Source organism: Arachis stenosperma, chromosome 3 (assembly GCF_014773155.1).
Source record: "Arachis stenosperma cultivar V10309 chromosome 3, arast.V10309.gnm1.PFL2, whole genome shotgun sequence".
NCBI classification, from domain to species: Eukaryota; Viridiplantae; Streptophyta; class Magnoliopsida; order Fabales; family Fabaceae; genus Arachis; species Arachis stenosperma.
Genome location: NC_080379.1, coordinates 70,224,500 through 70,239,402, shown reverse-complemented (window position 1 = coordinate 70,239,402; position 14,903 = coordinate 70,224,500). Strand labels below are relative to the sequence as shown.

Here is a 14,903-nt window from a genome sequence, read left to right as displayed (position 1 = left end):
TATTCAGTTATTCACTATGCTAATGCTTCTTGCGTTGTTCCTTAGTTTGGGTGGCTCCTTTAATAAAACCAACAAAAAAAGAAAAAAACATCAAATTCAATATGAAAATTTCAAGGGTTCGGTAATTTGTGCATTCCCTTGTCTTTTTTAGGGGACAAGCAATGTGGTGCGTATATTTATACTTTTCCTCTAAAGTGGCATCTTTGTTAATTTCTAATGTAAAGTCTATTTACTCCACATATTGGTTTGTTGTTTAACCAAAGCTTGTTGTGCCATTTAGAGTTAAATTTCTTTTGAATAAACTTAAGGGGATTCTTGTTAAATAAGATCCGAATCCTAAACTTAATATGCGAACGGTAGAACCTTCGAAATTTGTAGTCATTATGAGGAGAATGTTAGTATATCAATATTTGTAGGGGAAAAAAAAGTGGAGAGTTGGCTGATATTATATTATTTTATTTTTTTGGTTTCTCACGGTATCTCCCAATCTGACAGGCCAATGACTAATGTGCTGCGATATTGAGTTTCATTTAAGGGTTTGTTGTTGACCAATAGATTGTTGCATGGGTTGATGTTAGTTTAGATATAAATATTGAGTTTCATTTAAGGGTTTGTTGTTGACTAATAGATTGTTGCATGGGTTGATGTTAGTTTAGATATAAAGCAAAAAACAGAAGAATGTTAGGAATTTAACATTCAATTATATTATGAATATACAAAAATTTTTTTATCAAATTATTGGTATAAATACATATTAAATATAAAATATACATTTAAAATAAACATAATTATTAGAATCAACTGATTGAGTCACCAGTTTAATTGGTAGCTCACATATTGAATCGGTTGACTTGGTCGTAATTAAATAATTATGTAAAATTTAATTTAATTATTTTATTTTCATAATAAATACTTTTTTAATTTTATTTTGTATTAAATTAACTCTTATTTTTAAATTTGAATAATTCATCAATTAATTTATATTTATTATGTTCTTTAAATATTTATAAGTTTATATTTATTATATTCTTCAAGTATTTATAGAAAAAAATTTCATCATATGGAAATAAAAAAAATTTTAATTAATAAAAAATATTTTATCTTTTAAATTTTAAATAATATGTAATATATTTAATAAAAGAATCATGTATAATAAATAATAGTTTTTTTAGTTTGACTGGATTTTAATAGATTTGACCGAGTTAATTCATCGTGTTTTAACTAGTTTTGAACGGTTTTTATTAGATTTGACCAAATTCAGTTTAGTTAATTGTTTAATATCATAATATGTTCAAATAGTAATTCAACCCGGGTTGATGATCGGGTGATCGGATTCAGTTCAATAGATCCGATCGAACCAAGTTTGATAACTATAACAATAGTTAAAACAACACATTGTTATAAAATAACTAAATAAATAAATAAGAAAGAGATAACAAATATAAAATATGAAACATAATTAGATATCTCTAATAGTAATATTCACTACAATTACTATTATAAAGGAGATGATTCATATATATATATATATAGTAGTAGCGTATGAAAGAAAGAGAGAGAGAAAAGTTTCGTATATAGATAATAGACAGAGAAGATTATTGCTATTGATGTTGTGTGTATATTGCCTGAGGATTAGCCTCCTTTTTATAGGCATACAAAAGGTAACATTTTCAACATTCATTAAATTCAATCTCTCTTGAAAATGGACATCCACCTATTCAATCTTATCACAACACTCCCCCTTGAATTTCCATTTAGGATTATTGCCTCATTAAAACCTTACTAAAGAAAAACTCAGTGGGAAAAAACCTTAGTGAAGGAAAAAGAGTACAATATCCTTTAGTGATAGGGACTGCCTCATTAAAAATCTTGTCAAGAAAAACCCAATGGGAAAAAACCTGACCAAGGAAAAAAGAGTACAGTCTCCCCCTCTTGCCGACATTATTTTATATCTCAAAATCGGCGCATCCCAATCTGATTTACCAATCTTTCAAAAGAAGATTTTGGGAGTGACTTTGTGAATAAATCTGCCAGATTATCACTTGAGCAGATCTGTTGGACATCAATTGTCCCTTGATTTTGAAGATCATGAGTGAAGAAAAATTTGAGAGAAATATGCTTTGTTCTATCACCATTGATATATCCGCCTTTAAGTTGAGCAATACATGCTGTATTATCTTCAAACAGGACAGTTGGAGCTATCTTCTGATCAATCAGTCCACATGATGACAGAATATATTGGATTACACTCCTCAACCAAAAACACTCGCGACTAGCTTTATGTATCGCTAGTATTTCAGCATGATTAGAGGATGTTGTTGCAATCGTCTGTTTCGTGGACCTCCATGATATAGTTGTACCACCATATGTGAATAAGTATCCTGTTTGAGATATCCCTTTATGTGGATCAGACAAATATCCAGCATCTGCATAGCCAACTAATTGTGACTTGGATCCATAGGGATAAAACAATCCCATATCAACCGTTCCATGAAGATATCGAAAGATATGTTTGATTCCACTCCAATGACTTCTGGTTGAAGAGGAACTATATCTTGCTAGTAAATTCACCGCGAATGATATGTCAGGTCGCGTATTATTAGCGAGATACATTAACGCTCCAATGGCACTAAGATATACTACTTCAGGATCAAGGATATCTTCATTCTCTTCTTTAGGAAGGAATTGATCCTTTTCCACATCTAAAGATATTACAATCATTGGGGTACTTAATGGATGTGACTTATCCATATAAAATCTTTTCAAGATCTTTTCTGTGTATGTTGTTTGATGAATAAAGATCCCATTTTTTGTATGCTCGATCTGCAGGCCGAGACAAAGTTTAGTCTTTCCAAGATCTTTCATCTCAAACTTTTCCTTTAGAGTTTTTATAATTGTTGGAATCTCTTCAGGAGTTCCAATGATATTTAAATCATCAACGTATACAGCAATAATAATGAATCCAGATGCAGTTTTTCTTATGAAAACACAGGGGCAGATATCATCATTCTTAAATCCGTTTTTGGCCAAATACTCAGTAAGACGATTATACCACATTCGTCCAGATTGCTTTAGACCATATAAAGATCTTTGCAATTTAACTGAGTATAATCCTTGTGAATATTCATTGGATGGTTTAGATATCTTTAGTCCTTCAGGGACTTTCATATAGATATCCCGATCTAATGAGCCGTATAAATAGGCTATTACCACATCCATTAAATGCATATGCAGTTTATGATATGCAGATAAACTGACCAAATAACGTAATGTTATCGCATCCACTACAGGGGAATATGTTTCTTCATAATCTATACCGGGCCTTTGTGAAAAACCTTGTGCCACAAGTCGGGCTTTATAGCGCACAACTTCATTTTTCTCATTTCGTTTTCTCACAAATACCCATCGGTATCCAACAAGTTCTACATCTTCAGGTGTACGGACTACAGGTCCAAAGACTTCACGTTTTGCAAGTGAGTCTAATTCAGCCTTCATGGCTTCTTTCTATTTTGGCCAATCATTCCTTTGTCGACATTCTTTGACTGATCTTGGCTCAAGATCCTTACTTTCATGCAAGATATTTAATGCCACATTATATGCAAATATTTCATTGACAATTGTCTTATTTTGATCACATTTCTCTCCTGTAAAGACATAATTTATCGAGATCTCATCATTTTCACAATTTTCAGGTACCTGAACGTCTTCTGGCGTTAAAATTATATCAGAATTTTGGACAACTGCAGGTCTTTTTACTATGTCTTTTTTAACAGGAATAGTATTTATGTCTTTTCTCTTTCGAGGATTTTTATCTTTGGAACCGACAGGCCTGCCACGCTTCTGGTGTGTATTTGCTTCAGTGGCTATCTGTCCTACTGGGACATCAATTCGAATTGGGACATTTTTCGCCCTGCCACGCTTCTGGCGTGAATTTGCTTCAGTGGCTACTTGTCCTACTGGGACATCAATTCGAATTGGGCCATTTTCCGCTGGTATATAAGATTTGGTTATCCTCTTTGTATCGAAAAATACATTAGGCAATTCATTTGCTATTCTTTGCAAATGTATAATCTTTTGAATTTCTAGTTCACATTACCCTGATCGAGGATCTAAATGCATCAACGATGATGCATTCCAATTAAGTTCCTTTTCAGGAAGCTTATTCTCTCCCCCTAATATTGGAAATTTTGATTCATCAAAATGACAATCCGTAAACTGGGCTTTAAATACATCTCCAGTTTGTATCTCAAGATACCTCACCATAGAGGGAGAATCATATCCAACATATATTCCTAATTTTCTTTGGGGTCCCATTTTGGTGCGATTAGGTGGTGCAATGGGAACATATATCGCACACCCAAATATTCTTAAATGGGAAATATTTGGCTGCTGGCCAAAAGCTAATTGCATAGGAGAGAATTGATGGTAACTCGTTGGCCTCAAACGAATAAGTGCTGCAACATGTAAAATAGCATGCCCCCAAACCGAGGTTGGGAGATTTGTTCTCATAATCAAGGGTCTAGCAATTAATTGGAGGTGCTTAATAAGTGATTCTGCTAACCCATTTTGTGTGTGAACATAAGCTATTGGATGTTCAACACTTATTCCATTAGCCATACAATAAGCATCAAAAGCTTGGAAAGTAAATTCACCAGCATTATCAAGATGAATTGCTTTGATTGGATTTTCTGGAAATTGTGCTTTTAATCGAGTAATTTGAGCCAGTAATCTCGCAAACGCCAGGTTGCAAGAAGATAATAAGCACACATGTGACCATCTCGAAGATGCGTCTATCAGGGCCATTAAATATCTAAAAAATCCACATGGTGGATGAATAGGTCCACATATATCACCTTGAATCCTTTCTAAGAATTCAGGGGACTCAAATCCAATCTTTACTGGTGATAGCCTTAAAATTAACTTTCCCTGAGAACATGCAGCACAACAAAATTCACTAGATTTAAGAATCTTCTGGTTCTTTAGTGCATGTCCATGAGAGTTTTCAATAATTCTCCTCATCATGGTTGTTCCCAGATGACCCAATCTATCATGCCAAGTTATGAATTCATTTGGGCTAGTAAACTTCTGGTTTACAATGGCATGTGATTCAATTGAACTAATATTGGTATAATACAATACAGATGAAAGTGAGGGTAACTTTTCTAATATATCCTTTTTATTTAAATCATGAGTTGTGATACATAAATACTCATGATTTCCCTCATTCATAGTCTCAATATGATATCCATTTCGGCGAATATCATTAAAACTCAACAAGTTTCTTCGAGACTTGGTAGACAATAGTGCATTATTTATTATAAATTTTGTTCCTCCAGGAAACAAAATTATAGCTCTTCCGGAGCCTTCTATCACATTGCCTGAGCCAATTATAGTATTAACACATTCTTCTTTTGACAAAGATGGGTAAAATATATATCACTTTTAAGAATAGTGTGCGAACTTGCACTATCCGCAAGGCAAATATTTTCAGAATATGTCCTTGCCATTTTTCTTCAAAGACAAATGATAATAATAATAATAAAATGAGTAGAAGTACATGCATAGTAAAATTATTCACATGAATACTTAACAAACACATACACATATCAAATTATTCCATCATTGATCAAATAGCCAATATTTCCTTCAGAATCCTTAAAGAAATTAGATACATCGTAATGAGTGGTGAAATTTTTATCATTTGAAACAAAATTTGTTTCCTTTCCTTTGTCATCCCTTTTCAAGGATGCTTGATAAAGATCAATTAGGTGCCTTGGGGTACGACAGGTACGTGACCAATGGCCCTTTCCACCACAACGGAAGCATTTATCCTCAATTGATTTACTTTGTCCATTATTTCTTTCTTTATCCCACTTCTGGTGAAATCCTTTCTTATGAACATAATTTCTTTTCCTTCCATAATTTTTCTTGTTATCAAAATCTTGCCATTTACCTCTTCTTGGGTTATAATTTGCCGCATTTGCTTCAAGAAATGGGGCCGTACCAGCTGGGCGCGCTTCATGATTTCTCAAAAATAGCTCATTGTTGCGTTCAGCAATAATAAAGCAAGAAATTAACTAAAAATATTTTTAATTTCTTTTTCTCGATACTGCTGCTGCAGGAGCACATTCGAGACATGGAAGGTCGAGAAAGTTTTCTCTAACATATCAGGTTTGAGGAAGTATCACCGTCTTTTGATGATTATACCTTTTTTTAAGGTCTTTCCACAGATCTGCATGATCTTTTAATGTGGGATATTCATTTTTCAATCATACGTCAAGATGACGACAAAGGAAAATCATAGCTTTGACTTTATCCTTTTGGGATGTATTATTTTCAGTCTCAATGGTATCTCCAAGATCCATTGAATCAAGATGGATTTCAGCATCTATATCCATGATAAATAATTATTTCCAAATATATCAAAAGCATTAAATTCTAGATGAAAGAGTTTTGACATAATAAAAATTTGTTACCTGGAGTCTTCCTAAAATTTGATCAGAGTCTCGTGCTGATAACGTATTATAAAATAACTAAATAAATAAATAAGAAACACTACAAAAAACGTCGTTAAAATCGACGGCTAAACCGTCGATAATATTGAAATTCAACGGCAAAATAGACGACGCAGTTGGTCGCTATAAAGCTTGTCGATTTTTCAAAATGCTAATAAAATCGACGGCTTTCTTGGCCGTCGATAATAATTTAATAAAATCAACATTTGTTCCGTCTGTAATATGGGAGTGAGAATTTTACATTCTTACTAAAATCGACAACAATGCCATCGATATTATTATTTAAAATCGACGCCTTCTTTGTCAATAAATGATTCAATAAAATCGACGGCCTTTGTGTCGATATTTAACTCAATAAAATCAACAACACTTTTGTCTATAATATGTTTAATAAAATCGACGGCCTTTGTATCGATATTTAACTCAATAAAATCAACAACACTTTTGTTTATAATGTTTAATAAAATCGACGACAACACCGTCGATATGATTGAATCAAATCGACACAGCTGCCGTCGATTTAATTATTTAAATTTGTCTATTTTACTTTTAAAAGCGACAACTTTACCATCGATTTTAATAGTTATTTGTTTTAACGGTTTACTATTTTAAATAAAAATAAAAATAAAATTTATACAAAATATTAGATAACAAGATAAATAAACTTTTAAATAAAAAAATAAAATTTATACTAAATATTAGATAATAAATTAATAATACTAATTACAAAACTTAAGCATGCAATTTTCTGCTTGAAAATAATAATCTAAAGATATCAGAATTCTCTCTAATAGCAAAAGATATCAGAATTCTTTTATAAAGGAAGAAACTCGACGTCTTTAATGTAATTAATTATTCATGGATGCATTCAAAACAAATCCTATAAGGAGGATTAAAAGTTAAAACTACCCTTGTCTGTTAAATCATTATTAAGTTAATAACAAAAGGTACAGTACATATAGTATATTAATTCCTCTTCCTCCAAAATTATGAACAAACATTAATTTTCTAATTTTCTATTCACTATTACGTAAAACAAAGAATATAATAAGAACAATTGAATTAATTATATACTTAAAAGCTAATTCTAGCAAAAAATAACATTACAACATTACAACAAAAAATAAAAATAAAAATAAAACCTAGCAAGTCAGCAACCACGGAAGGAAGCCAAGATCTCAAGAACACAAGTCACAACAGAGCAACAAACTAGTAGCAAGAACAACATAACAACCATCAACAGAAAAACAGAGCAAGGATCAACATAACCAGTCGTGTCGGATGATGACCCAACGAGAGAGTATGGATCCGCATGCAAGTCAAGGGGCTGACCAGTAGAAAGCCTAGGCTTTCCCTTTCGGCCTCGGCCTCGGCCACGGCCACGGCTACGACCGCGATCTCCGTCTCTACCAACCATATCCTGTACACATTACATATTCTTTTTAATTTTTTTTTCAACGAGAAACCACAACAAATAAAAGTCTTATCATGAATATAATTTATACTTTCACCATGAATGGTTTACACAAACAAGCATATATAAATAAGTATAGATAAGCATGCATAATAATTTAACAGAGATAATAAAGATGAAGATAAATTAAAACTCAATAGTTTAACAGAGATAATAAATAAATAAAAAAGTAGAAGGTTAAACCTTGAATAGCTTTTCTGGAAGTCTTAAGCTCTACCAATACTTGTGATAGTGTAAATGAAATCTGTTGCTCAATCTCTTCTTCAACTCCTTTCTGTTATGAATTCTGTCAGTTTTGTAGAAGAAACCATTGGTGTTGGAACAGGATTTTCCTGCAACATATTCATTTTAGTTAATAGGTATACAACATATTTTTTCTATGTAAGTAAGTTCAGTCTACCTGTAATCAAAATGTAATCCGCATAGGCTAATAGAAAAATGATCGAGTCAGTTGTTCTTCTTATGATAGAAATGGATCTGATTTAGTATTCTTAAAACAAAAAATATAAAGTAGAAGAAAAAGTTAAGAACCAAGTCCTGGGAGCCTGTTTTAGGCCGTATATTGCCTTGTTAAGCTAATAAAGAAATGAAATTATTCTAAGTTCTAACCCATAGGCACAAACAAACAAAACCATATAAGCCTCTCACTCTAACTCTTTCTTCTCAATTGACTCATTCAAATGCTACAGAAATGAAATTATTCTAAGTTCTAACTAACCCATCCATGACGCTATATATTTTCATAAGTAGTTCCCATTCATTCAAATTGTAGATTACGTTGGAGAGTGAACAATGAAACTCAATGTTTTGATACTACTATATATGCATGTGTTGCACATGGTACTATAGAATGCATGTGACATAAACTGCCACACTAAGATTCTTGCACAAGCCACAGATCTATAAGAGAATCTTGTATAGCCCCACATTTTGTTATCTTAATGCGTGTAACAGGGTCTTCTCATGTTCTCAAATTATTAGTTCTATCTCTTACTTCTTTTTGACATTATTTCAATAGAATTATTCAGGTCCTGTACAATTTACAAAGATGACCATAATATCAATTAAATTAAAATTTTAATTCTAATGTGAAAGATATTTTTAAAATAATGAAAATGCATGGTATTTAATTTTATTTGGAGAGTCAAATTAAGGTGGCAGAATACCTTCAACTCATCAATAATGTGGCCTAGCTTTTAATTTTCTTCTGTGAACTCATGAATAATAATCCAGCTTCTTGAAACAGGAGATGAAAACTAGTACTACTGAATTAACCATTTTATTTACAAATTAAGGATAACTATTAAATCAAGAAAACAGCATCATCCATGCATGTTAAAGATATATAGAACATGATGAGAGAGGATGACATGCATGTATCATGAATCATGAATCATGAATATGTACCTGTTGCCAAGCATTTCATGAAGCTTGATGATGGTTTCTTCTTCTTCAATGGTGAAATTCCCTTTCTTGATATTAGGCCTCAGATAATTTATCCACCTTAATCTGCAGCTCTTTCCACACCTTAACAGCCCTGAACAAATTGTCATTGTACTCAGAATTAATCATTCATAAAAATAATTAATCTGACATATAAAAAGAAGTACAAGAATAATTATATTTCTAACCTGCTTGTATTATATATAGACCTTGGTTTCAGCTTGTATATATTATAATATCCCATGTTAATTTGTTCCTTAGGCATTGGAAGAAACACAGCAAACAAACATATATCTTATTAACGTGAATTCATGGGCAAAATGCTTGGTCAGTCAAGCTAAGGTTATTTTCTCATTTATTTTGATTACTTATTCATGGGCAAAATGCTTGGGAAACATGGAAAAATTAATTATAATATAAAGATTAAATTAATAATAGTACTAATAAAGCATAAAGATAAAGATAAACTGTTGGCTACAAATTGCAAGTCAATGAAAGCTATATTTGACCTCGCTTGAGAAAATAAACCATCAGCTTCTAAGAAAAACCAAAATTAGAGCACATGTTCAACATGAAAAAAAGCCAGCTTGAAGGGATTCTTAAGTAAAACAATTTGCATAAGATATGGGTTTAAGATTGTAAAAGGTTGGAAAATATATTTTCTGTTCCTGTCGCCAAAACACTTGAAAAAAATCTTGAAGAGCTTGTGGTCTCGGATTGCTCTCGATTGAGGAAAATTCTAGCCATCAAAGAAGAAAATGCCAACAACAGTGGTGAACAAATTTTTGGCTTTTTAAAACTGGCAACCATCAAATTTTTGAGATTACAAAAAATTCAAGACTACCAGCACTGAACAACTTGTCTATTGAACAGGGTTTATAAAGAAGAAATAATTTAATGTTGATTCATGGCAAGGATTATGGCTCTAAACATGGTTTATAAAGAACAAATAATTTAATGATAAAATGACAGGATCTAATAACAAGACACCTAAAAAAACTATATAAAAACAGTTCTCCATTTTCTATCATTAACTATTTCTAATGGCAACAAGCTCAACAACCTAAGTTGTTCAGATTTATATATTTTCCAAAACAACACATGATTTAGTAATGCAAATAGTACTAATGTCAAAATGGATAATAGAACTGTGGGGAGGGGGGATTGAAGTTCAACTGCTATAGAAAATAACTAGAAACCCTCAAAAGAGAGAGCTATTAGCCTACTAATATTTAGTATTTACTAGTGGATCTAACTGTGCATGCTGGTTTTTGGGTCAAAATTTTAAATTCCTATATATTCAACTCTTTCATTCTTTTGTAAGGAAAAAGAAGCATGTGAAACAATATTTTATTGCCAGATCTGTTCATAGAAGTTACATTTCTTGTTGTTCCTGTTTATATTTTTTAATTAAAAAAAACTTTATTATAATTAGACAAATATAGATCCTAAATGTAGATCTACACACAGAATTTGTAGTTCATGCTCTCTAGCACATTTTTAGCAAAATATCAACAACTGAGATAACTACAACAATTATTGGGTGTTCAGTTCAGCATTACAAATTCCCTCCCTCCATATGTTTTGTCAATCAATAAACAAACTAAATTAAAAATCTAAATTTAAAACCTAATTACTAAATCATCCATTAAAAACCAATCAACAAACTAATTATCTAAAATATGAAACCCTAAATCAACAAATTAATTAGCTAAGTAGGGGAGCAGGGGAGTAGAGAAGAATCCAAACACAAGCAGGGGAGCAGGTAACTCACCCTCACCAGGCCATTGGATAAGCACGAGCTAGCAGCGACGACAAGTAGAACCAGCGACAATGGCGAAGGGAACTTCGGAACCAGCGACGGTAAGGGTTTTCAAATTACGTGCTCCTGCCTGTCATCCTTGACAACATCAATTCTTATCAAATGCATGTTGAATCGAATAACTTATGAATAAACCCTAAACAAAGAAGGAAGAATGGAAACTGACCCTCGCTGAAAACCCTTGGTTTGGGTAAGGCGTCGGAGTAGGATTTATGGTTGAGAGAGAGTATGTGTTGAGGAGCGCCGGCGATGCAACCGTGACGGAGCGGTGACGGCAGCGGAGAATGACGCGGGTTGGTGCTGAAATAGGGAATTTGGGGTAAAAGGGAATTGTGTTTCTGAATTCTCTGGACGCGGGGAGTGGACGGGGGTAAATGTTTTTTAATGATAAAAATCGACGACGCATTTGTTGATTTTAAATTAAAAACAATCGACACTCTATGCGTCTATTTTATATATTAAATCTATACCGTTTATTTGATTTTAGAAAACGATCTAAACCGTTAAAATTTATTAATGATAATTGTTGTCGATATTTTAATTAATAAAATCGACGTCGTTTTCGTCGATTTTAAAATAAAATTATTTTCAGTCCAAAGTTTGTCGGTAATGTGACGATAATATTATGTATCATAACATTATCGACAACCTAGCCGTCGATTTTAATATTTTATTTTTAATTATTTTTTCTAGCAATATCGACAGCAAGCCATCGATAAATATCGACGGCAGAAATAACCGTCGATTTTTTGCGTCGAAAAAATGTTTTTTCTAATAGTGAAAGAGGTGACAAATATAAAATATGAAATATAATTAGATATCTCTAGTAGTAATATTCACTACAATTACTATTATAAAGGAGATGATTCATATATATATATATATATATATATATATATGTATAGTAGTAACGTATGAAAGAAGGAGAGAAAGACAAGTTTTGTATACAGATAATAGAGAGAAAAAATTATTGTTATTGATGTTGTGTGTATATTGCCTGAGAATTAGCCTCCTATTTATAGGCATACAAAAGGTAACATTTTCAATATTTATTAAATTCAATCTCTCTTGAGAATGGACATCCACCTATTCAATCTTATCACAACACACATATATTTATTACAAAGACACATGATTGATTTTTTACATAGGTGTTTGCTACGGTACAATGATAAATTAATACGTATCGATACGTTTAAAATATGGACAAATAATAATTAAACAAGTGGAATTTATTTTCCACGTCAGCATTTAATTTTTTCTTTTTTAAATATATAATATATCACCACTTTTACTAAAATACCCTTTTAATTAAATAAAAATAAAAAATAAATTTTATTTAATTTTAATGAAAAGACTTAAACATCCTTCCTTTATTTAATTAGACAAAAATACCCTTTGAATATCCCTATCTTAACAGCTTCTCCCCTAAACCCTAGCTTCTCCACCACCGCCGCAAGGACTGCCACCGACCGTCGCTCTCAGGCACTACCATCGTCGTCTGGTCGTCCGTGATTCTTCTTCCTTCAAGAATCGCAGCTTCTTCGTCGACCTCGGCGCGTCAGTTCCTGGTATTCATCTGCACCATCGCGCTCCTGCCGCCGTCCGTCGGGCGCTCATTCACCATCGTCTTCGTCTGGTCGTCGCAGATTCTTCCAACCCACCACCGTCTTCTGAGTTGTGTTCGTCGCCTGGCCTCTATCTCCGTCACGATTCTGCCCCCTCTTCTCAGACTGCTCAGTAGAAAAACCCATCTCCATTCCAGTTTCCTTCCTTCGAGTTCAGAGAGCAGAAGCTCAACCAAGAACAAAACCTTAGACTTCGACGGTCAGTATGTACCCGAAGCCATGCATCATATCCCTCCAACTCCTTCCATGGCTGCTGCAAGAGAAGAAGCTGAGAATGTTATGTTTGGTGCTTTGGATAATCTCTTTGCTAATAGAAAGATTAAGCCTAAGGATATTGGTGTTCTTGTTGTGAATTGCAGTTTGTTTAACCCAACTCCTTCACTTTCTGCAATGATTGTGAACAAGTACAAGCTTAGGGGTAACATTAGAAGCTTCAATTTGGGTGGTATGGGTTGTAGTGCAGGAGTTATAGCCATTGATCTTGCTAAGGACATGCTTCAAGTTCATAGGAACACTTATGATGTTGCTGTTAGCACTGAGAACATTACTCAGAATTGGTACTTTGGGAACAAGAAATCTATGCTGATCCCAAATTGTTTGTTCCGTGTTGGTGGTTCTGCTGTTTTGTTGTCCAACAAAGGCTCTGTTAAGAGAAGAGCAAAGTACAAGCTTGTTCATGTTGTGAGGACTCATAAGGGTGCTGATGATAAAGCTTTCAGGTGTGTGTATCAAAAACAAGATGATGATGGCAAAACTGGTGTTTCTCTCTCAAAGGATCTTATGGCTATTGCTGGTGGGGCTTTGAAGATTAACATCACAACTTTGGGGCCTCTTGTTCTTCCAATAAGTGAACAGCTTCTGTTCTTTGATACTTTGGTTGTTAAGAAGCTTCTGAATGCAAAAGTGAAGCCTTATATACCTGATTTCAAGCTTGCATTTGATCATTTCTGCATTCATGCTGATGGGAGAGCTGTGATTGATGAGCTTGAGAAGAATCTCCAGCTTCTGCCTATGCATGTTGAGAAAGAATGAGGAAGGGGAATAGGGTGTGGCAGATTGCATTTGGAAGTGGATTTAAGTGTAACAGGGCAGTGTGGCAGGCACTTAGGCATGTCAAGGCTTCACCCAATTCTCCTTGGGAAGATTGCATTCATAGGTATCCAGTGCAGGTTGTTACATAGCTTTAATTTCTGCTGTTTTAGTGTTTTTTTACTTCTGAATCTGCTGTTTTTGAATTTTTGTTGATAGATTTATTGATTTTAGGATTTAGGGTGATTATGTGTTGCTGTATTCTAATTTTAGTTGCTGATTGTTGTTGATTTCTGGCTCTGTTTAGTATGTTGTGCTGATTGTTCTTGATTTTTGGCTCCGTGAGTGTTGTTCTGTTTTTGGTCTGTATTTGATCTTGTTCAAATTTCATGATTTTGTTACTGTCTCCTGAAAGTTGGGTTTCTTTTTCTAATATGCTTAACATCAGAAAGATTTGGAAAAATTTGTTACTCTTTGTTAAGTATGTGCTGAAACTTTGTTAAAATTTGCCTGAAAATTTTGTTATAAGATAGATAGATGGATGGATAGATAGATAGATAGCTTTTGATATGAATATCCAGTGGTTCCTCTACAGCTATTGATCTGGTTGATGAAGCCGGTCCCAAACTGAAAATGGAAATTACTTCTAAACCTACTGCACTTGATGAGATCAACCGGTCAGTCTTGAAACTAGAGATGGAGCGACTTTCTCTAACAAATGATACAGATAAGGCCTCAAGAGACAGGCTAAATCGTCTTGAGACAGAGCTCTCTCTTTTGAAAGAAGCCTGAATATTTGTTAGATGACTGCAATGGGATGCTTGTTAGAATCATTAAGTTCCTGATCAAAACAAAAGACAAAGCATCTGTGGAAACAATGCGGATTCTGTTATTATACCAGACAGATTTGAGCTGGATGCTTTTGATCTAGACATACCTGAAGATGCCGGCGGGTAAGATATTATTAATTTTACCAGTTTCATGTTGATAGA

The 14,903-nt window shown here is 33.3% G+C and overlaps 1 long non-coding RNA gene and 1 pseudogene across 1 annotated transcript; one reads left to right on the top strand and one right to left on the bottom strand.

Annotated features, from left to right (window-relative positions):
• Window positions 1–7,407: 7,407 nt before the first annotated feature.
• LOC130967474 (uncharacterized) lies at window positions 7,408–11,631 on the bottom strand. Its single transcript, XR_009081340.1, has 5 exons — window positions 11,421–11,631; window positions 11,207–11,332; window positions 9,397–9,526; window positions 8,173–8,321; window positions 7,408–7,935 (listed from the first exon to the last, which is right to left on the bottom strand). It is a non-coding gene; the product is annotated as an uncharacterized LOC130967474 (long non-coding RNA).
• A 1,186-nt stretch (window positions 11,632–12,817) lies between these two features.
• Window positions 12,818–14,063, top strand: LOC130967898 (3-ketoacyl-CoA synthase 4-like; annotated as a pseudogene).
• Window positions 14,064–14,903: the final 840 nt, after the last annotated feature.